Genomic DNA, 24,381 nt, shown 5'->3' with positions numbered 1-24,381 from the left:
ACCTTAAGGCGATGAAGCGCAAGCGATGAAACACAAAGGACAAGTGCTGACAAATAGCTCTTGTCCTGTGTGTTTTAGAGCACAGCTCTTAGATGCCCGTACCTTTGCTAAGTGGCGGCGCAGTCGCCGTCATGAAGAAGTAACCGATAGACACGGAAAAATGAAATGAGAAAAAAAATATCCAGAATTGAATAGGATTTGAACCCGGGCCCTCTGTGTGGCAGTCGAGTGTTCTACCACAGAGCCACGTGGGTGCTTGAAACTCATTTGCAAAAAGACCCTATACAGGCATCATGTTGGCCAAGGAATTGCGTTAAAGGGACACTAAAGGCAAATATTAAGTCTACGTTGATTGTTGAAATAGCGGTCCAGAATACTCGTAGATCTACTTTTGTGCCAAGGAAGTGCTTATTTTGAAATAAAGTCATGTTTCAGTGGTCCGCATTGTGTTAGTGCACTTCGAATCACCTGCTTGTAAGCGGTCTTTCTCATGTCACTGTTGCCGTGCCCAGGAATATTTATTCCGTGCCGGGAATATTTATTCCCGTTATCGATCTTAAATCGATAAAGGGAATAAATATTACACTATTCTTCAACAGGATTCAAAAGACATGTGCTTGGTCTAAATATTGTTCACATAGAACAATTAGTTTTTTTTTAACTATTGGTGCCTTGAAGCTGGGACACCCTAGTATATTAAATAACATAGTATGTGCTCTTAGGCTCAGCAGCTCTTGTGCATAAATATATGCTTAGCAGTCTACAAAAGGCTACAAGAAAAATTTTTGTTTTTCTTCTCATTTGCAGCACTGCTGAGTGGTGCCCTCGCTAAGCTTGTGTACTTGGAAGAAAAATTTGATGCTCAAGCTAAAGCGCTTGAAAGGATTGAGACTTCCTTGATGGCTAACAGCGATGAAGAGACACTGTCCATAAAGGAAGAAATGTGCGCACTTCTTCCTTTATCAACAGATGTTGCAGTGTCTTCTTTGGACGATCTGCTTACAAACGAGGACAACAGAAAAGTCTTGGCAAGTGTTCTTTCTTTATTTTTGAAATAATATGCTATGAAAAAGTTGAACACTCCATGATAGCTTTTCTTAACTGCACTTTTCTTTTTTTTTTTTTTGTAGTCCTGTGGAATAGTAAAACCTCATTGTAACATATTTTAGATCCATCACTTGGGACTCATCGGGGGCTCATGTCTCAAAGACACAGTGAAGAACATCATGAAAAGGTGCATGGCTTACACTCTTGCAGAGAAATACTGCTTTACAGGTCGCAAAGGGAAGAAGGCCTTCAGAGAACTGAGGCTTCTCTCTGTCATCATTGGTATGTATAAACATTGTACAGCACTTGCAAAGTTAGGTAGTAAGCCATATAACTATAGCTATGCTGCGCATTTTGTTTTATGTGGGCACGAAAAAAAATAACATTTGTTGGTGTATGAGATTGCATGAATAAACTGGATATGTTGGAAATCACAAGTATATTTTATCTAAATGATTGCTATCTAATAATGATTAGATACATTAGACTTTTTAAGAGTTGCAGAATTGAAATGTGGTAATTATAAACACGAAAGCTCTAGAATATAGCTGTGTTTATGGTGTCAATTGTGTTCTACAGAATACGTCAGCCAGCTTAAAGCTGCCTACAGCTGTGAAATGCCAGGCTGTCCAAAAAGCAGGATTTTTGAACAAATATTTTTCTAAATATGTACTGCTGATTTCAGGATTTCAGATGAATAATATTCATTACTGCTTAACTTGAATTCTCTAAATTCAGAAATAATAAAGGCTACATAGTGTTATAGCTAAAATCTCTTTCATTTAATAATTTAGTAGTCTTGTGCTTTCTGTTGCATGCATCTTAATTTAAAGGGGTCATGAACCACTTTTGCCAAGTAATGATCTAATGGCCTCAGTATCGGAGTGTACTGCCTCCCGAATCGATTGCCGCAAAAATTTCTCGAATCCATCAAGAATCAGCGGAGTTACGGGGGTTTGGCGCACGCTCCCAGCGCTTTCTCTCTTTTCTCGTGCCGACGAGCGCACTGGAAGCTAGACAGGGAGGGATGGCATGGGGGAAAGAAGTTACGCCAGCGCGCGTCATGAAACGCGATCGCTCTCCCGCTGTGATTCGCTTGCGCGAGTGCGGCTACCGTGTACTGAGGAGTGCGGCGCCGGCAAGTGGCGGCACCCCGCGGCAAGAAGCGCATCTGATCCGAACGCCGCTCTCGATTTACATCGGCTATCGGCCAATAGCATGCTATGTCTCTTGCGACGTACAGCGGACAGACGCCCCGCCCACCGACGAGAGTGAGAACCGGCCTCTGTTTGAAAAGAGGGTGCCTGGGGAAACGGCAACTTCGCGCTCCGCTTGTGGCCATTACACGGCGCGCACGACTGTAATATTTGGCAGAGCAGTTCATAGCCGTGTCAGCTTTCCGCAGGATGTGTTTTTTCAATCAGCCCAAGGGGTGCTTCATGACACCTTTAAGCAAAACCTAAAACATTTACAGGTGGTATATGTATGCTTGGTCAGGACCCTGTATAGTTATTTGTTTCAAGCCTGCAAATGTGATAATAAGGTCCACAGTAATGGAAACTTGGCTTAGCAAGGACAAGGAGCATGTGTATTGACACACTGAGAGCAGAGAGTCTACTGCGATTTAGATACTGTCACGTGGTCGTGACTTTGAAGAAGGCAGCAATCAGCGTGTTCAAGACGAAAACTCTTCATTTGGGCGAACCTGTGCCCAGAAAATGAAAGGGACAAAGTACAAGCAATTCAAGCTGTACACTGATAGCGGCAAGCAAACCATCAGTCGTTGAGTAATCTGATCTGTAGTTAGGCGTGTCTTCATTTATACATGCTGCATCGAACATTACAGTCTTATCGGTTCTGGTCGCGCTAGTTCTAGAATAAACACAATTGTGCGCGTTTTTGCGCTCAAGCCTAACGGAAGATTCTGAAATAATCCGGAAGGTTTCCAGACATTTGAGTGCGGTTTGCGCAAGACAGTGATCATACGTGTAATGGACCAGTTACATAAAAATAGCAAAAGAAGCCCATCTGGCGTGCCCCCCCTCTGAAAAAGCATCGTCCCGATGCTCGTGACAAAACATGGAAGGGTGAAAAAAAGTGTATAAACAAATAAAGTACAATAATAAAGTGGAAATTACAGTCCTCAAGTTCGCTAACGAGCATGAAACAGCTTAAGACGCACCACATGGATGACTTCAGGTCGCGCGCGGCGTCGCTGAGAGTTTGTAATGCCATCCGTTATGACCTCGTAGCCTAGAGCGCCGAGATGTCGAAGCACCTTGTATGGCCCGAAGTATCGGCGTCCAGACCCAAACACAGTTGCCGGGATGGTATTCGTATTCCATGTGACGTCGTCAGAGATTGTAGTGATGGCTGTCATCATTTTGCTGGTTCTTGATGCGCAGACAGGCGAGCTGTCTGGCTCTTCAGCGCGCTGAAGGTAGATGGTGACGTTCGGTAGCACGGCATTGAGCGTTGTTGCCGGGTTCTTTCCACAAGACCAATTGTATGGCGTCATCTGCGTTGTTTCTTGCACGACCGTGTTGCATGTGAAGGTCACGTACGAAAGGATGTCATCCCATGTCTTGGACGTCGACGTACATGGCCAGCATGTCGGCGATGGTCTTATTTAGACGCTTGGTGAGGCCATTAGTCCATGAGGCCATTAGTCTGTGGGTGGTAGGCGGTTGTGCGGCGGTGACTTGTCTCGCTGTATCTCAGAATCGCCTGAGTTAGGTCAGCAATAAAGGCTGTACCTCTGTCAGTGATGAGAACCTCTGGGGTGCCATGATGAATGACCTCTCAACGAAGAACTTGGCTACCTCGGTGGCACTGCCTTTAAACAGGGCCCTTGTTTTGGCGTAGCAGGTGAGGTAGTCGGTAGCTATGACAATTCATTTATTTCAACAAGTTGGCACTGGGAACAGCACAGTAGGTCCACCCCGATTTGCTGGAATGGTCAGCCAGGTGGTTCGATTGGCTGAAGAAAGCTTGCTGGTCTTGTCAGCGGTGCCTTGCGTTGCTGACAGTCTCGGCATGATGTTGGCTGCAAGGTGCGGCCAGTAGTACTACTTTTGCTGTATTCTTGTGAGTGTGCGGGAAACATGGAGGTGTGCGGCTGTCAGGGGTGCTATTTTGTAAGCGTTCTGTCACAAAACGGAGGCGGAGCATTCTGTGAGCTACATGGGATTGATCTAGGCTCGATTCAAATTCAATATGCATTGTTTAACGGTCCAAGACGTGAAAATAGACTGGAAAAGCCATAGAACGGTCACGTGACAGCCACAGAACGGCTGGAGACCTCGTTCCATCGACCTCCTCTCCCTGTTCTGTCGACAAAAATGGATACAAAACAGTCTCTGGACGACTTGGATTGGATCGAAATGTATGTGCGTGGGTTGGGGAGAGGAGGAGCGGCTTCACGCGCTGACTGGTATTCAGCCATCTCCCTTTTGCCACAGTTTGCGAAAATGGCGTCTCCGTTCTCGTTCATGCCATTTCGTGTCGCTTGCGTGGCTGCTGCAATCACACAGAAATGGAGCCCCGAGGTAGAAGGTGCGTTTGAGGTGATGACTGAAGAGGAGTTCTGGCGGCACTTTCGTCTGAATGACGGTTTGAATGCTCGCGCTGTTGAAATATTACTACAAGTGGACAAATACCAGAAACATTACTTGGAACAGCGTGGTAGCCAGCGCCACTATCGATCGTCTCTCGAAACTGTGACACCACTTAGTGCTAAAGCCCCTTGATGTAGAAAGTAGCGACACTCTCCTCAGCGCTCGCGTTTTCCTCCTCAATTCTTCTCCGATTTCTCCCCTCCCCTGGCCGCCGCGCTGCGCACGGCACGCTGAACCCTCCACTGGCTCGCTGCAGCCGCATCAGAATCACTGCACGCGCTTGTTTCATCAGCCCCTTGAAGCATTAAATGAGAACCTGTCTCTTAAGTAATAGTCATGACGAAAATGGGCTTCCGATAGAACAAAGTGACAAATATATTTTTAAGACGCTTCGATAAAATACAAATAAGCGCTTCGAAAAAAAAAAAATGAGTATACTAACTGGCAGCTGAGCGGTTTACCTCTCCGTCGCCTCCTCGGCTTTCCGTAACGCGGAGGTGTATTAAGCGCATATAATGTAACCAGCATAAAGTATAGGCTAGAATATTTTCATAATTGTGGTCTAGATGAGCTCAAAGAAGGCAGCTGAGAAGGAATGTGGTGGTTTACTTAAATTGTGGGCCTGAAGCCTTTTTGTGTCAGTGCCACTGTCACACACGCACACGATACAGGTAAGCAGGCACACACACACGCTCATACACATGCGATACAGACACGCACGCACATAGATACACACGATCATATGCATGCGATACAGGCATGCACACACATACACACGCAATATAGGTGCGCACATACATACACACACGCACATACACACGTGATACTGACACACGTGCGTGCACATGCGAACAGACACGCACGCACTTACATACACATGCGCATACACACGCGATGCAGACACGCAAGCACGCACATACATACATATACACGCGCATACAGAAGTGATACAGACGTGCATGCACATACATGCGGACGCGATACAGACATGCATGCACATACATACATACACACGTGATGCAGACACGCAAGCACATATACACACACGTGCGATACGGACACGCAGGCACATACATACACACGTGATACAGACGCACACGCACATACACAGCGATACAAACATGCACGCACATACATGCACAAGCGCATGCACATGTGATACATGCACACATGCACATACATCCACACGTGATACAGGCACACATGCACATACATACACGCGCGCGAATACACACAAATGCACACACGTGCAGGCGCACACATACGTTCGTACACGCACAAACACACGCACGTGCACTCACACGTTAACACGTGTGTACACGCACATACAAACGCAGGCACACACGCACACATACAAGCACGCATAAACCTGCACACCCCTACACACACGCCTGGAAGGTTGACGCCTGTAGGGTTCATGGCGTGCGTGAGCAACTGAAAGCGTGCGAAGTTTGCTTGCGCTCGCTTCTCGTGACGTCAGGGTCACCTGACTGGGAGGTATCGCGCGTCGCAGCCATTCAGCGTTGCAGATGCACCGGCTCCGCAAAAGAGAGGGTGAAGAAAGAGGAGGTTGATGGCGCGGCGAGGACGAGGCGGCGTGGATAAAGGAGCGCCGCTACTTTCCAACATCAAGGGGCTTTACTTAGCGCTATATCAAGATGCTAACACAAATAAATTGCTAAAGTAATCACGTTCTTCAGTTTAAAGCTTTGAAAAAAATGTCAGACAATATTAATGTTCAGCTATAACGATTTCATATTTTTTCGTGCGCTGAAAACATTTTCAAATTCCTTAGCTAGCTATTGGCTGCTTGCTTCCTCTTGTTCTTTCGTTCGGTCCCGCCTCTGTTCTGTGACAGAACGCTTACAAAATAGCACCCCAGGTTGTCGTGTAGGGCCTGGAGGACTTCTGGTCCCAATGCTGAAGGTACCACAAGAAGGTAGTTGGCTCGAAGTGGCGAGAAATTCTTCTTTATGTGAACGCCGTTTCGCAAAAAGAAAGAAACGACGGCAGTCCTCGCTTGAATGCCTTCGGAACCACGGCTGTCCTGCCGTCAACGTATTCCACAAGGCCCCCGAGTTCCGGGACGGCTCGCGGTCATTCAGCGAAGTCGTCGGCATTCATGGTTCCCAAGAAGCAGTCATCATCCTCGTCGTCCTTTGGTAGTGGGTCGACGGGGGCGTGAGACAAGCAGTTGGCATCAAGAGTGCTTTTGTCCAGACTTGTAAACGACGGTAATGTAGATTTCTCGAAGTCTGAGACTCCATGTTACAAGACGACCTGAAGGGCCCTTCAAGTTAGCTGGCCAACACAAGGCGTGGTAGTCGCTCACAACTTTGAAGGGTCTGCTGTAGTGATGCAGAACTATCGGTAAATTGACTATCGATAGTATCGATAGTTTCTTTGAAACTATCGATAGTGTAAACAAACTATCGATAGTACTACTATCGATAAACTATCGATAGTCGAATCGATAGTACCATCGGTAATATTACTAGCGATATTACTACCACGCGTGTTACTTGCTTTGTTTTGATGTATTTGGGTTTCACCCACAGACTGTTAGCGTTTGACGCAGACTACACCGCATTGTTTGAGAAGCTGCGCGATTGTTTGACATTTTAAGATTACGCGCCGGACGCGAATATTCAAGTTTATTCGAGAGGCTACGCGAGCACCAGCGATAACGCTGGAAGGTTTGATGACTGATGTATAAAAGACGAAGCCTTCCACCGATTATCAGATTACTCGACGGCCGGCGACTGTTCTCGCCGCAATCAGTGCGCAGCGTGTATCGCTTGTATTCCGAGTTTTGATTTCCTGGGCAGAAGTTCGACCAAATAGAGAGCTTCGTATTTCCCAGTCTTGCTGCAGCATTCTTCGCCGTCACAACCACGTGACAAACTATCCATAGTGGTGCGAATAACAATGTTGTTGCTGGCTGGCCAAATTGCCAAAATATTCGCGATAGCCTACTATCAGCTTCGCTTAATTTATGAGCAAATTTTTGGCGAGAGAAATTATTTGAGCAGTGAAAATGGCGGCATATGTCCATCAATAAGTTAATATTTAAAAGCAACCAGTTACATCTTACAATGAACAAACTTAGTTCTTGATAATTTTTTTATTTTGAAGACATCAAATGCAATATAAACCTGAAGCCGCACAGTTCCACCCCATGTAACGGTTCCTTTCCGCTACAGCTGAAGAGTCTGACTTTATGACCATGTGCCAGCGAAGCACTCTGGTGAAGAACACAAGAATGTCAACTTTCTTGCCCTTAAACCTGCTCCTCCGGCTCCACTATGTACCACGCATGCGGGAAACCAAATTTATTCTGCAATGAGTTCGCGCTGTTGATTTTAAACTATCGATAGTGCTTACTATCGATAGCACTATCGATAGTATCTTTTACCATCGATAGTTCGATAGTGACTCAGCTATCGATAGTATCGATAGTACCATCGATAGTTCTGCATCACTAGTCTGCTGTAGAAGTAGGGGCGGAACTTTGACATACCCAGATGATGGCAAGGCACTCCTTTTCTGTTGTGGAATAGTTGGATTCTGCCTTGGATAGCGACCGGCTAGCATAACTGATAACGTCAGTCCTCTGCACAAGGATGGCGCCTAGTCCTACGCTGTTGTGTCGGTGTGAATTTCTGTATCGGCGTATTCGTCGAAATGCGCAAGTATCAGAGGCGTCTCCAGGCGTCATTTGAGTTCTTGTGAAACGGCGTTCTGATAAAGAACTTCTCACTGCTTTGGTTGAAGAAAGCCTGCTGGTCTTGTCGGCAGTGTCTTGCGTCGCTGACAGTCTCGGCATGTCCTTACGTAGCGAGCGACATCGACGGCAAGGCGCAAGATGAGTAAAAACATGTCTCGCTGAGTGGGGTGAGAAAGGCACTTCAGCGTTGGTGTTGTTGCCTTGGTACAAAGGGAGAGTTACGTTGAAATATAACGACCCTGAAAACGGAAGGACCGGCCGACTAAAAAGTTGGGGAAATTTCCTCTTGCATTGCCAAGAGAATGCACTTGATATTGATTTGCACTTGGCTTGAAGGAGCGAGAAAAGGGAGCGACTGATGGTTGCTACAAGTATGGCTTAAGCAGAGTAGCAGAAAGAAAACCCAAGTTCCAACTGAATGGCTGATCTCTTGAGCATCCAGCATTTAATTATTGCAAGTAAACAAATGCCAGACCTCTCATTAGTGCGAACTATTGATATGTGTTCTACTGAGGGCTATCAGTGTCAAATAAATTATATGCAGACTGCGCCGCACGTGGCTTGGTGTAGAACTCCCATATTGTGTGAGACGAGTAGATTCAGTTTGACTTGTAGAAGGGAAAATTTATGTCTCAAAGAGCTTGGCAACAGATTTTATAGGTTCAGCTATTTGAGTGGTGCAGAAGCTTCCTGATCAATGGACATTAGTGGAAGATAATGCTGTACTAGATAGCTTGCCTGCAGTGAAACTAGAGCAAAACGTTTTATAGAGCTAACGTTGCATGTCTCGATTTTATTTCCGCTACTAAGCCCATTAAATGAGCCCTGCAAGACTTTTTCAGCATGGTAAGAAAACGCTGCCGATCGGTAGTCGAGGCCCCCGAGAACACACAAGCCAAACATTACAGCGCAGCACGCGGCCTGGGATTTACAATAAATTCGCAAAGTCAACTAAAGAGCGCTTCCTCTTCTCTCGACAAAAAAATTATGCTTACGGCGTCACAGGCAGGTTCCACGCCATTGGCTGATTTGAACGTGGCGCGCTAAGTAGTTACTGCGGCCGCTGCAAAAGGCCGCCACTCGCCCGCAGGCTCGCGATTGCGCTGAAAGTACGCCAGGCATTCGAAGAAAAAAAAAAAGAAAATGTGCTCAAGGTCTGGAGGCGTGTGTGACGTACCTTCTTCCCCCGTGCCATCCCCCCCCTGCTTAGCTTCCAGCGCATTCGTTGGGGCGAGAGAAGAGAGAAAGCAGTTACAGCGTGCAACAAATCTTTGTAACTCCACTCGTACTGGACGGTTCTAAAAATTTTTTGCGGCATTCGATTCGTGAGGCAATAAGCTCCTCTAGTGAAGCCATTCCATAGCTACTTGAAAAAGTGTTGCAGGGCCCCTTTAATGGGCCAGTAAACAACCCCGCGGTCCAAAATGTGTGATGAAGCAATAACTGTGCACTTGTACGATGTGAACATGCTGCCGCAAGAATTTTGCAAACAAGTGCTGTAATAAGAAAGTTACAGGGCATAAAACAACCCGCTTTGGCTGGTTTCGGTTTCTCGCTCAGCGTTCCCACCCTCCTCAGCACTGAAGAGGGATAGGCATAGCCCGTTGTCGTTTCTACGCCAACTTCGGCAACATGATACGATGTCAGTGATTACCTCGTCGACACGCAGCCAACGACCGTGCGAGGCTTCCTCCACGTGTCGCTTGAGTCAGAGCAGCGCTAGGGTCACCCAGCGGTGCGGTGAAGAAGTGCGGTAAATGCGCGGCCAAAACCGCATAACCACAGGACCAAGGTGCCATTTCATGGTGCAGAGCACCAATCGACATAGTCGGTGGCCATGTAAAGTTGCCCATGGGAAAGTTTACGTCACTGCACATACGAGGGGGATTGGACAGGCGCTGGAGAGGGGCGCGGGAATGTTTTTTCGAAATGGAGCGTCTGTGCGGCACGTAGCACTGTGACATTCCTAAAATGTGATCGTCACGGCTTTCTGCACGAATTGGTGAGCTTGTTTGGCAGATCTCAAAAAAAAAAAAGTGGGAGCCTGTTTACTGGCCCTTCAACAGTGAGCATTACCAATGAGATTGTCGAATGTCTAAGTACTGTACTCGGAAAGGAATAGCATGTCTTAATTTCCATGGGCATTCTTTTCATCCAGGCGACTGCACACTAGAATGCGGATCACCAGTCAACGTGTGCTTTGTGTGGGCTTGGGTGGGAGGAAGTGCCACTTAGGTTGTTCCAAGCTAAGCCAAAGAGACTATAATTTCTTTGGACCGCTGAAATAGTTTATGTGAGGGCACAACTTGCTAATGTAACACTGCTAATATAAAGCAGGCTGTCCTTGCGTGACTGCAGTGGAAGGAGAAATGTAATTAATTTTTCTATGCTGCTAACATCTGTGCACTTCAAAAAACTAAGATAAGCATGTCACTGTAGCGGGGGATTACGTCAAGATGTGAAATCATTTACGTGTGTCTAAGCATGCACTGTGTGCACTAAAGTAAAATAAAAAAATCACAGCATATCCACGGAGTGAATGATGATGAGTGGGCGAAGCTGCGGAGGTTCATCAGTAAACCGTGAATCTTCCGTGAATTCTGTCCAGTACATCATCACCGACGTGAGATCGGGCGCGTTTATACTAAAGGTTCGATGAGTTATGATGACTTGCAGCGCACTTTAATTTTACATGTACGCTGTGAATTTTCATTGTTTAGAAAACCATTGCTTAGAAAACATCTGGCGTCTTTCGTTAAGCAGCTGGCGTCTTTTCGTTTTGCTTTAGAAACATCTGGCGTTCTTTCGTTTTGCTTTTACAAAACATCTGGTGTCTTTTGTTGGTTTATTTCATCAATCAACGGCGTTCTGAACAAAATTTTTATTGTTTAATCACGCACAGGAGAAATCTCACCAGGCACTACCGTGGAGGTAAAGAATGGCTGCTAATGGGAATGAGAGACAGAAGAAGTCGGCTTTTAGCTAACGCTGCGAATTTTTTATTGTTCAACAACGCACAGGAAAAATCTCCCACCGGGACCACCTTGCAGGTCAAAGCGTAAGACTGGTTACATACTACGCTACGAGGGACGAACGGGTGCCGCTATAAGGAGCTTCGCCCCTAAAAATCCAGGTCTGACTGGAGCATGCAAGGGCTTTCAGCAAAAGCCACATTGTGTAAACAATTTATTTACATGCAGGAATTTGGTTTTCTACGAAATAACTGGAGGACAGGCACTGATAATGAATTTGCAGCTTTCAAATCAGCTAACAGGAATGTGCAATACACCTTGTAGGGATATTATGTTTTCCTGTTTATCATCGAAGGCCAGTTCAGCATCATGACACAAGCAGAGCAGACGCTCTCCCAGCCCTTTGTGAGCATGCATACATTTTATATTTTTTACTCATTAACATATGCCATTAAAATCTATTTCAGCGGCTCTTCAGAAGTCGTACCCTAGGGCTACGGAAAGTGAGGTGCACCATCTCATAGCAGACCATTTACGGTACGCCCCAGCATGCTGCAAGAGACGGTACGTTGTGCTAAAAGAAGGTAGCTGTGGAGTACTTTCGTGCTTTAAAGCTATGTATACAATGATCAACCGTATGAAATTCTACAAACACGATAAGAGAACCTACAAACATTATGGCAGGACAGTAATGCTGCCACATAAACTTGTGGACTCCCAAGGGGGCCAGAAAATGATTCAAATAAATTTAAGTCTAAACAAAGAAGCGCTGCTTTGACTACATGTTCGATGAAATGTACTCACAGTGCACAGTACACTATTTCTGACCAAAAATTCGGTAGGGGTTACACTCCTGTAATAAGAAAGCAAAAGTGCGGTGGCACACATGTAAGACATATGAGCCGCAATGAACAAGTACAGGGTCTGTCAAAAGTTGCCCAGGCCACTATCCCATGTATTCCTATAGCAGCGTGGTCTAGGAACTATTGAAGGGCCCTGTATTTATGTTTTGCATTAAATTGACTTTTTGTATGCCTCATGTGAGCTTATTTGCCTTTGTGTCTTCTTTTTAAAGGTGTGCAGGCTTTAGCAAGTATCTACCATGCATCTGTAAGGCAACATGAGCATCTGCATAGTTACAAACTTTGTTGATACTGTGGCTGACCGTGATGATTGTGATGAATTATTCTGAACCCTTTGTAATGGCTGGGAAGCTTTAATCCACTCACTGGTTATGCAATTCACATAGTGCGATGCCTGGCGAGATTCCATGCTTCTGCCCAATATTACGTCTGTCAACATTACTCCTCCCCCAACATGACGCCTGTATAGGGTCTATTTCCAAGGCAATTTCAAGCACTGTCACGGCTCAGTGGTAGAACACTTGACTGCCTCGCAAAGTGCCTTTATTCAATTTCAGCTCAAACTCTGATTTTTATCCGATTTTTATTAAGTCGTAGGATTTTGTACCGCGCACCCTGTTTTCAAGGCCAGCGTCTGATAGGCACTTAAGGCTTTTGCCTTAATAATTTGGACTGTGATTGAGAATACTACTTAATTTAAAGTCTAAACAAGCAGATATGCAGAATATTATGAGCCATTCACCTTGATGAAGAGGAGGCAGAGGAAAAGTTGTTCCTAGTTCGCCGTTGCCCTTTTAGCCTTCCTTCACCATCGTAGTGTAAATATTGTAAAGAAACATGTCATCTGACATCTTCCCGTAATATCTTTGCTGGAAGTGTGGGGTGCATCTCAAGCACATCACAGAACTTCAGCTGCGGTCACCTTATGGGCCATTCGTTCATGTCGACTGACCGGCCTGCGGGTTCAGCCTCGGCTTCCTCTTCTCAACCTAGCCAGGTTGTCGTGATCATCTCCATTATCCTGGTACTTTCTGTGGAACTTATGGCGTGGATGTTGAAGATTGGCTGGCCGAGTACAAGCGGGCCAGCAAGAGCAACCTGTGGGACTGTGCGCTTATGCTGTCTAACATCATTTACTACCTCAGGGGAACGGCCCGTGTGTGGTTCCATGCACCCCAGGAGGAAATGACCAGTTGGGACACCTGCAAATGGAAAATGAAAGACCTTTTCAGGAAGCAAATCGATGCCAGTAAACAGCCTAGAAGGAACTTTTGTGCCGTGCACAAACCTTTACGGAACCATACATTATGCACTTCCAGGATGTACTACCTTTGTTCCAGAAGGTCGACAACCAGATGCCTGCAGCTGACAGTCTGCAACATTCTCAAGGGCATCGCCGATGATGCCTTTAATTTACTTGTGTACAAAGGCTGTTCCAATGTTGATGACATAAGAAAGTGCCAATGCTTCGAAGAAGCAAAGAACTGTCCAGTCACGCAACAGTTTGTGCGGCTTCCTAACACCACTGCCACGTCATCGTGTGAGGTCGGCCTGCCCAGTACCAAAAACTTCCTGTGCCTTGTGCAGCATGAGATCGAAGCAGCATCTCCATCTGCTCTACAAGCGCATTACGAAGAGCCCCATTCAACAGTATCGCTAACTCAAGCTGTCGTGGATACCAGCCACGGTTGTCTAGTGGTTGTGGTGCTCGACTGCTCACCTTGCAGGTCGTGAAATCGAATCCCTGCTGTCGCGGCCGCGTTTTCGATAAAGGCGAAAATGCTCGAGGCCCGTGTACTTAGATTTAGGTGCACGTTAAAGAACCCATGTGGTCCAAGTTTCTGTAGCCCTCCACAGGCGTCTCTTATAATTATATTGTGGTTTTGAGACGTTAATCCCCAACAATTACTATTACAAGCTGTCGTGGGTGAAGAATTCAGACATAGGCATTCAGCCAATCTGTGCCCTAAGTCGTCCTGTGGTCAGCCTTGTTCAATCATACTGCCCACAACCTACCTATCCTAGATACCGTGATCCGAACTAGTGGCGCGCATGTGATGACAGGCCAATATGTTCAAACTGCAATGGGGTAGGCCATATTTCCTGCCATTGTCATTGTGCCATTATGCACAATGCCACTGTGCACAATGCCATTGTGCACAATGCCATTCCTGCCATTGTGCTATTGTCAGGCATCATCGTCTCATCCCACGTACCATGCAGAAGATAGTCGATTGTCACCTTTTCACGCCTGCAGAATCGTTTGATCGCAGAGAAAGAGTGCCTGTCTCGGGTTTGGGTCATAGTGAAATTTCATTTATATCTGTAGGGTAGGCCTTTCAGTGTTTTCAGTGGTTATCTTCTCCTGAAGGATTGTACTGGTCGGCTTGTTCGTTGGGCATTGCAACTTCAAGAGCACTGATATGCAGCAGTCTACGAGTCTGACCTCTTGCATCGGGATGCCAACTTCCTTTCCCGATACCCCATAGTAGATCGACCAGAGCCTGTGCTGAGTGATACTATTTCATGTGTGCTTGCCATATCTGAACTCAACATTGTCGAGCAATGCTGTGACCCAACCCTGCGCAACATCATTGACTGCCTCAAGTCACCGACTCCCGATTACTCCCTTCATCTCTCTGTGCTGCGCGATGGCACCTATCTTAGTCGCAGTTTGCTGCCTGATGGTCCTGACCTCTTGCTTGTGATTCCGGCACACTTGTGTTTGATTGTGTAGCCCAGTGTCAAGGTGAGCCAAGAGCGGAACACCTTGGGAGTTTCCAGCACCTACGATCCTGTAATACATGGGTTTTACTAGCCAGGAATGTACCGGTTGGTGCGTCCTTACGTGACCTCACGGGACCTTCTTAAGCACTGGAAGAAGCCAACACTCCTGTAGAATGGAACGTTGGGCTAGTTGGAATGCTTGCATGTCTCGGGTTTGGGTCATAGTTGCCTATGAGCGCAGCACTCGTCCTGTGCACTCTGTGTTCCTTTTGTCTTCGTCTTTAGCGCTGCGTCAATCATGCCAACACTCCCACCTGCTGGCTGTCTCAAGTCACTTGACTTTCCACAAGAGCCGTTTATTGAGTCCACCTTAACTTACTTGGCCCGTTTTCTACGTCTGCGTCAGAAGATGGATGGATTGCCGTTGCCACAGACTATACGACGCAATTTGCAACTACTCATGCACTTCCGTTTAGCTGTGTGACCGACGTTGCATACTTCTTGCTCCACAACGTCATCATTCAACATGAAGCACGGTGGCAGCTCTTAACCAACTGTGGCAGACATTTTATTTTCAAGGTCGTCAATGACATTCTGAAGTCTTGCCCAACCCAACGCAAACTAACCTCAGCATACCATCCACAGACGAATGGCTTGAAAGAACGGCTGAACCGAATCATTACTGACATGCTGGAAATGTACAGGGGGGTTGGAAAAAAACGCAAACAACGCGGCGCACTGCTTTTATCGTGCTCTGACCTTGGTGGCAATGAAAAGATGCTAGACGGTTCTTGATTGTATCATAGATGACTCTAGTGGCTTTTTATCACCATGCAGGTTACAACCGCTTGAAAATAAGTGAAAAACAGCAGAGAACGTAGATGCTGCATGTTCATGTTTCTTTCCATCTACACTACCACCAAGATTGAGATACTGCATTGCCTTTTTTGACGTTTGCATAACACGTCATGGCACAAGACACCTGGTTATTTGCATCTTTCTGTTATTTGGCTGAAATCAAACGTTGCCTATGGACACGTCGATGCCTGCTTCTGTGTGCCCACTTACTGAGTATGCTTAATAGGCTGTTGCCTGTGCCAACCACACGTCATGTTGCGTACTTTCGAGTTGCAAGTGGACCAAAAATCTCATTATGATAGCCATCACAGAAACACCCACTTTCTTCCTGGATCTCTTCTCCTTCTTTGGTCACCAGCATGCCATGTTGGGTTTTCCAAAAAGCTGCTGTTCCCTTACATCAGCCCATATTTGTATGCCGCCATTTTTCCGACATGACCTATGAAATCGGACTATTGTCCTCATCTAAACTGACTCAACCCTGCCTGAAGCACTATCACTTTTTTCTAAATTGACTCAACCCTGCACGGACATTATTTACAAGCGCTGATCATTGTCTGCACTGAACTTGTTTGGGCGCATTGAGTTGGTGCTTTCTGAACCTAAGAGTTGTGTTTTGAGCCACTCACTTTGCTGTTGAGGAAGAATTAGACAAGTTGTTTTTGGTTCGCCATTTTTGTTGTGGCCTCTTCATCGTTCTAGTGTAAATATCGTAAATCAAGCTATCTTCCGACATCTTCTCATAGCCGTTTTGAATGTGGCAGGAATAATTTGTCTGTTTATTCAACAAGCAGCCAGAAAAATTGGTCAAGATGTTGTTGCATGCATGCGCTCGCGAGTGGACTGTCGAGCCTGTGCTTTAAGTACTGTCATGCTGTACATCCCTAAAGAGAGAGAGTGAATGTAAGACTACTGCATGTACCAAATATTAATTTATCATAACTTTCATTTCATTTCTCGCAGCAGAGGTCAACTGGACTTCAGTGGCCATAGAATCACGTGTCATTCTTCTGATGCGTTCTTTGCCTTAGTTGCCACTGTTTTTGTCGGAAATATCCATCGAAGTTGTAACTCCTTATAGGTACTTGCATTATGGCTGCTGCTGTGAAAGCTTCATAGCAACACTAAAAAAAAGTTCCCGAAGGACATGCCACAAGTTAAGCCAAAAAACAAACGATGCAAATTTTCATGCCAAGTGCATACAGTCTTTAGAATTTAGCTCAACTCAGCATGACTTGTGCTGTGGTTCGGGTGATGTCAGGTATGACTTGACTTGATTTTTAGGTACGACTTGACTAGGTTTCACTGTTTTCAGTTCCGCTCTAAAGAGCCATTGCCGCAGTGAAACATAAGTATGTTTCAAGTCTGTCACTTGCTAGCCACCAAGTTAGTGCTTTAGTTCAGCAGTACTCTGAACATATTGCATGTCGTAGTACTCTTGGCAGTTATCAAAGTGTAGTATTGCAATGTTTTTGCCCTGTTGCAGCTCTCGTGTCTTGTCACGCGTGGCTATGGAAGTTGAGGTGCCACCTCACCCCAGTGACTATTAAAGGTGAATGTTCGTTTTCCTCATGTGTAAACTTCAGAACACTTCAAGCGCCAAATATATTCAGCAGAGTTGTAACATTAACCGCATCAGTGTTTGTGAGCTGCTTTCATTCCATTTTGATTGATTCTCGCATGGCCGCAGATGAGTATCAAATACTGGCTATGTACATTGATTTTAGTACATGCAAGTCACGTTTAACTCTGTTGTCTCAGTTCTTATTTAATAAATATACTGTCACATGTAGCAGAGTGGACTAATTAAATTAATCAGCTAAATTTTCGACAACTTCTGTGTTTAAACTTGTCATTTATTTCGTCTATCACAAAAAATTAGTAGTGGAATACTGTGTAGTACATTTCTACTATGCGAGTTCTGAAGCCTACAGTAATGTTCTTCTTGTAAGTGAAACTTCGGCTTGCTTCAACCATAAGTATTTCACTCCTCACAAGTGATAAATACATAGGTTTGGCTCTGCATATTATTTAAAGATGAATTTTGCGCTTTCTGCGGCTGCATTAGTGCTCAAATATTGCAGAAAGTTCCCAGATTATCATTATGACCTTCTGAATTAGCACTTGGCGTTGTTACATGGCCAGTTTTTCAAGAGCACACTGGAAATTGGCCTGCGTCGGTGCTTTGCAAAACCCCGAACCAGTTCTCGAATCCAATTTCGAAGGCGATATTTTACCTCCATGCAGATTATCAAATTTTTGAAAGAAATGGCAAAATTTGCATAAGATTTGCATATCATGTTTTGAATCCTTCAATATTATACTAGATACAGTTAACTGCAGGCCCGTAGCCAGGGGGGGGGGGTGCCCTAGGCCCTTCCCCCCCCTCGAAATGTTCTTGAGGGGGGTGTTTTACTGAAAATAATGAAAATAGGCATTTTTCTCAAATAGTCGAGGCCTTCAGCAAGTGGGCCCCCCCGAAAATAATTCCTGGCTATGGGCCTGGTTAATTGTTTTATTTGTAAAGAAAAAGGCTGCACAGCAGTCAGTGCACGGAGTTTGAGTGCTATGCCTATTATCCATTATCTTGTCGTCAAAAGAAACAGTTTCTCAGCACGTTCACGTAATGTCAGCAGTATGATTTTGTGACGTCATGAAAAAAAGTTCATATTATGGATTTTCATAAATAAATGTCAGTTGGAAGTAAGCGCTTGTGTTGTCGTCACCTCCCTTTGTCCTTGTTTGCGCGCGCTTAAGTGATCGGTGATGGAAAACCAACTAGCCCAAAAATCAGTGCTCCTTGCTATGCCTACTTTGGCGTTTTTGTGGCGGTAAGGTATAGCCTTCGAGATAACAGACTCGTTGGCCACCCTTCTTGTGCTGCTGCCACAAGCTGAAGACTGCAAAATCCTTTTAAAATGCTTTTCAAAGAATTAACAGTATGCACACTAGCGTGTCCCAACCGATCATTCCAAACGGTAGGCAAGAAATTTGGAAAAAATGTGCTATTCCACACGACACTTTCATATTCCAATGGATAATATTTTGCTGGCTGAACTAAACTGCACCATCAGGGGAAAGCAGGACACTGCTTGTTTGGAAAAAGGTCCATTGCCGATTCCTAACAATATTGACGGCGTAGCTTTCTTGGATGCACCCTCACCTGACGAACTCATTCACTCGACTTGAGCGACATTGGCAGTGTTCGAGTAAAGGTCAGGAACTTCAATACACTACTTAATTTGCACTTGTCAACTTCATCGGGTACATGAGCAGCGCTACCGGTATAGCTGTCGTGTTGCAGGTTGGTGCCTGTTCATTTTTATAGACTAAGGGCTCCCTATGTCTGCTGGTCGCATGCCCACAGGTGTTAGCAAGACATGCGAATGCTTGTGCCCACAGGGGTTAGCGAGACATGTGATTGCTTCTATGACTTTTATGCCATTATGTTTCAGTGATATTGATGCTAACCCCGGTCATAATACTCATTTTGAATCTTTTCCAGATATCGTTTCCCTCTCTGATGACCCCCACAAAGAAATAAAGAGGCTGTTCAACTTGATCAAGGATGTGCATACCCGTTCTTTTCATGTATCAAGTTTGAAGCTCAAATATTAAAATGCTTTAAGATTGGGCAGAAAAGCATATATGCTAAAATTAGTTGCATAGACAAAAGAATAGAAGTGCTTGAATGAAGAACAAACACACTAGACAAATGCAAGGAGTTCACAATAATCTGGAAACCACTTCAAGAGTCTAGCACTACGTATGAAGTGTTGCACCTGAACTAAATAACAAGACCAATTACGTCACGGTAATTTGATCAGTTTTGGTCCAATGACCAAGAAAGCTTGGCAACAAACTGAACAAAAGATACCTGCAAGTTGTAACTTGGTTTCTGAAGGCTTCTTTTTCAATCTAATCAAGTGGGCCATCAAATGCGTCTCTGCGCCAAATAAATGTCAGTCAATAGTTCAGTTGCTGTAAAGCTAAAAGAAGTTTCTTCTATGTGGAACCCGTTTTAAACGAAAGAGCATGACTAAGCGAAGGGTTTTTGCCTGCCACGTGCATGTTGTCGGGAGAAGATTTTTTATTTTCGTAAAAGCCAGGCTTTTGATACTTTTAAGCTCCATCAGGATAAGCTGTACCCAAATGGAAAGTGGTATCTTTTTAATGTTGGTATGCTGCCTCCGTTTGTGAAATTGTGGTGTGGGACGATAAAACAACAGTGGCAATCATGCATCGTGTGCAAGATGGGCATCATCATAGGGAACAAGATGAGTAACGGCTGTCTGCCATCATCATGTCCTCCTGTATGTATTTAACACAAAGCATTTTTCCCAGTCTTTTTTCCTCTCGCACATGAAAAAGAAAAAAAACAAGCTGCCTTCAAAACTGATAAGAGCTGTTTTGTGAAATTTACAAAGATTGTATAACCAGGATTTTTCTGCCTTTTCTGTCTGTTTTTAATAACACAGCAGCTGACATTGCAAGAAGCATTTTTTATGTTGCAATATTGTGTTTTGCTCATATTAATTACTGTGTTTTTACCATATTTTTGTACTAGTCCCCTCTCTAGTGTATCTGGCTATGTCATGTAATGTATATGACAAATAAATAAAAAAATGGGTGATGTTTATGAATAAATGTCTTATTTTTTTTCTTGTGTTTGCAGTCAGGCATTTGAGCATGTTTTCTGCTGCCTGAGCTGTGGCACCACTTGTACTCATGGTTGCCTTAATCCAGCCTGCAATTCTCCTGCACATAAATGTTCTACCCACATGTTCACTTATTATAGTTATTGTTTACATCGAGCGAAACTACATATTTTTTTTTTCACTCTTATCGAAGTGCAGCATTCACTTGACATACATTGCAAGCTTTACTACATGAAAACGGTGTGACACTGAGTCTCACACATATGCTCGTGTTGGTTGGTTGGTCAAACTTTATTAATAGTCCTGAAAAACGCGACAAGCGTGTAGTGGGCTCCTGCCGCATTGGGACGGGGAGGCTAAGCCTGACCACCGCATCGTGTGCTCCCGGACAGTCCAAAGCTGATCCCTGTTGGGGCTTTTGATGGCGTAGCACCACTTGGCTTAGTAGTCATGGGATATTTTTATAGCATGACTGTTCTAACAGCATGTGTGTGTTTGATCAATAGATGTACCTGAAACATCATGTTTTAGTTTGTCGAAGATTTTTAATTATGCAGTTTTCCTCCACCATATCCCTTTCCATTCCGATTTTTTTGTAGGGCAAAAGAAAATTTGTTAATGTTCTTTTCTAGTTGAGAGGCCATTGAAAACCATGTAAAAATAAAAAAAAGATGGTAAGGGCAATGGTTTTCACGGAAGAAGCACGTCCAGTATACTGGACACTAGGATTTATTTGTTGCACTTATGGGTACACACATACCGCTTTCTTTCTTGAAAGAATGTTGCTTTTAGTCCTGTCAGAAGTTTAATTGCCTTAGAAAACACAACAGCGGTTTGCTTTGACCCGAGAAAAAGTTTATCATAGATAACTGTCGCACACGGCGTTTAGCACCATGGACAGACAGACAAACAACTTTATTGTGGTCCTGAGAGGCGAGGCAGCGGGCCAACAAGTAGGTCCCCGCCCAGCCGTTGGCTAGTCCCACGTCGGAATAGAGAGGCCATGCCTCTCCGCTCGTTCACGGGCCCTCTGTACTGCCTGAAGCTGGACGTCTTGTCTGGGGTCTGTGATTGGCGTCGTCCAGTCTTCTCTTTTAAAATCCTGTAACGCAGGGCACTGCCAGAGCATGTGCCTCAAAGAGAAAAATTCACCACAATCTGGGCAAAGTGGAGCAATATCCGGATGAAGCATGCTCAGAAAGCCCCTAGAGGGGGTAAGACTCCGTCTGGAGCATGCGCAGCGTGCTTGCTTGCGATCTGTGGAGCTTATAACGGGGAAAGGGAAAAGTCTGTCGCTCTCCTTTGTAATGAGATGTTATATTTCGTGAAAAGTAACGAGACGATCACTGTGGACGAGCTCTCCCAAACTCATCCGCGAGACCACCCCATCGCGGCTTGTGAAACCTCGCGCACGGTCGTGGGCTATCTCGTTTGTGTTCATGTGACCCGGCAGTACGTCTGGTCCCATGTGAGCGGGAAACCAGACTATGTGATAATTAATGTCTGAGGGGGGTTTGCTGTGGAGTATTCTGGCTGCCTCTGTGGCTATCAATCCCTATGCGAACGCCCTAACGGCCGCTCGGGAGTCTGTGTGCATGTTGGCTCGTTTCGTGTCCAGTAATTTCGTGTTGCTGCCGAGAGTTCTCCCCTGTCATTTACGACTGCCACGGAAAACTTGTTGCCGCTGGCGTGGTGCGCCGCGTCAATAAATGTCTCCTTTCTGGAGAGGCTCTATGAAAGCCCTAGCCCTCGCCAACCTACGACCTTTATTGTGTTGGGGATAGATGTTTCTTGGAAGAGGGTCAACAATAAAGGAATTCCTTGCTTGATAATCAAGTTGCGTAGTTTCTCCCTGATTGAAGAAGGACGGAGGCCTGCGCCGCATCGAGCAGTTGTCTTCCTGTTTTGAAACTCGATAAACGATTTATTTGTGTCGACCTTTTTGTGCTTCAATTAATTCCGAAGTGCTGTTGTGCACTCCTGACTTCATGAGCTTTTCTGTGCTAGTCGTGATTGGGACGCCGAGCACCTTCTTAATACTTTTGTGCACGAGTGTGTCCAATTTATCCCTCTCCGTGTTGGTATGGCTCATATAAAGCGTGGTGAGCCTTAAGGAGGATATCCTCGCCTATGCCGCCCTTGTTGTACACCCGCATAATTAATCTCAGAATGTTCTCCGTTTTTGTGGTGAGGTGGGCTATAGTCTTTGCGTTGCGTCCCTTAGAGTAATAAAAGCCCCAGAATTTTCATAGAATCGACTCTAGGAATTGTGCGACCATCCTTGGTGCAAACGCCCATGCGCGCCTGATCGAGTGGGGCAAGTCCCCTAGCACCTCGTCTAGCCTGTCTGTACAGCAGGAGCTCCAACTTTTCCGGCGAAAGCGCCAGACCCGTACCTTCCAGGAAAGACTCTGTAACGTCCAGAGCCTCCTGCAGAGCTTGTTCGACCGCCGCCTCCGGTCCTCCGGGACACCAGATTGTAATGTCGTGAGCATATAAAGCGTGACTGACATTAGGAATTGTTGAAAGGCCTTCCGACAGCTTGCGCATGGCTATGTTGAAGAGAAGGGGGGAGATAACTGCCCTTTGGGGAGCACCCCTTCGTCCGAGTTTGAAAGGCTCCGAGGCTGATTGTCCCAATTTTGTTGCCGCCGTCCGGCTCTCGAGAAAAGATTCAACGAAGGAGAAGAATTTAACTCCCAGGTTCAAAGCCGGTATCTCCTTAAGAATATAGTCGTGTTTGACAGTATTGAAGGCTTTAGAGAGGTTGTTATGATCGGACTTCACGGCTTGGCGCCGCTGGATCGTCAGAATGGTATGGCAGCATCAGCCCTGCTTTCTTCGACCTCAACGTTCCCCGAAACGCGCCAGATGCGGCGACAACACTGCACTTGTGTGCTGAACCAACGTCACGAAGCGGCGGCGGCGGTTGCTCGCCACCGAGCAGTGAAGGCTTGCGTAGTAACGTCTGCTGTGCGCTTGTCTGTGCCTTTTAATTCGTCAGTGTTCCTGTTTGGCGCTTAGGAATTCCCTCCTCAGGAGTAAAGAAACTGCGTGTAAATATTTACGGTCAAATAAGCCTCACAAATTCTGACATATTTTTTCTTTTGTGAATAAGTAAAAGACGTGTGTTTGGTCTGAGGAATATCAAGTATTTAACAGAGTTTTGCTGAGCTTATGCCCTGTATTTCACCTCGGTAGTAAAGAGGAATAGATATATCAAATGTGCAGGAACTTCGCATATTTTGTTCATCGGTTCTTAATTATACATCCGGCAGGTAGCACAAATTTGGGACTGATTGATACATCGACCCCAAAAGAGTCCGAACACGTAGTCACACCTCGAAAAAAATTATCTTCGCGTAATGCATTCAGGGAAGTTCGAATGAAAAAAAAAAAAGATTCATAAGAACAAGCTACCCTTCGACCTTAAGTAAAACTTCAAGGTTGACTGTTCGTGCGAAAAGACGTAGGCTCCATACACTTGCCTTCTCGAGTTGCGCTTGCCAGTGATAGGGAAACTTATGGGCAGGTAATAAATGAAACAGGAAATCACACCAAGTCGCAAGCGTGCTTTATAAGCGAGAACGGGAGACTGATGGCATTTTGTCTGAACAACTTTATTTACAGCGGAGCCAAAGGCACTTCGAGAGCTGTTTCTAGCTGAGCGTTTCCAGCTTTCCCTTCTTTGATTTCGATTCAGCTTCTAAAACCATTTCTTGCGGCTAAAGACTTGTATGAGAGGATTCGTGCTGCACTGCAACACTTGCTTCAGAACCAGCTGTCAAGCATGTCCATCGTCGCAGGTATAAAAATCTGACGACTCGTCGTTGGTTAGGAGCTCCACGGTGAGGTCTGTAACCACTTGGTGCTGGTTCGAGAACTTTAAAGCACTCCTTGTTGTGACGATTG

At 45.4% G+C, this 24,381-nt stretch overlaps 1 protein-coding gene and 1 long non-coding RNA gene across 2 annotated transcripts in view; both read left to right on the top strand.

Moving 5' to 3' along the window:
* LOC119406793 (zinc finger protein 37 homolog) overlaps positions 1-24,381 on the top strand; it is a 104,257-nt gene that overhangs the window by 61,863 nt on the left and 18,013 nt on the right. The window lies entirely within an intron of this gene.
* On the top strand, positions 1,169-20,391 carry LOC119372538 (uncharacterized). The gene is made up of 4 exons (XR_005179562.2): positions 1,169-1,329; positions 11,831-11,927; positions 17,298-17,363; positions 19,317-20,391. It is a non-coding gene; the product is annotated as an uncharacterized LOC119372538 (long non-coding RNA).

Source organism: Rhipicephalus sanguineus, chromosome 10, assembly GCF_013339695.2.
Source record: "Rhipicephalus sanguineus isolate Rsan-2018 chromosome 10, BIME_Rsan_1.4, whole genome shotgun sequence".
Classification (NCBI taxonomy): domain Eukaryota; kingdom Metazoa; phylum Arthropoda; class Arachnida; order Ixodida; family Ixodidae; genus Rhipicephalus; species Rhipicephalus sanguineus.
This window is presented reverse-complemented; position numbering and strand designations above follow the sequence as displayed.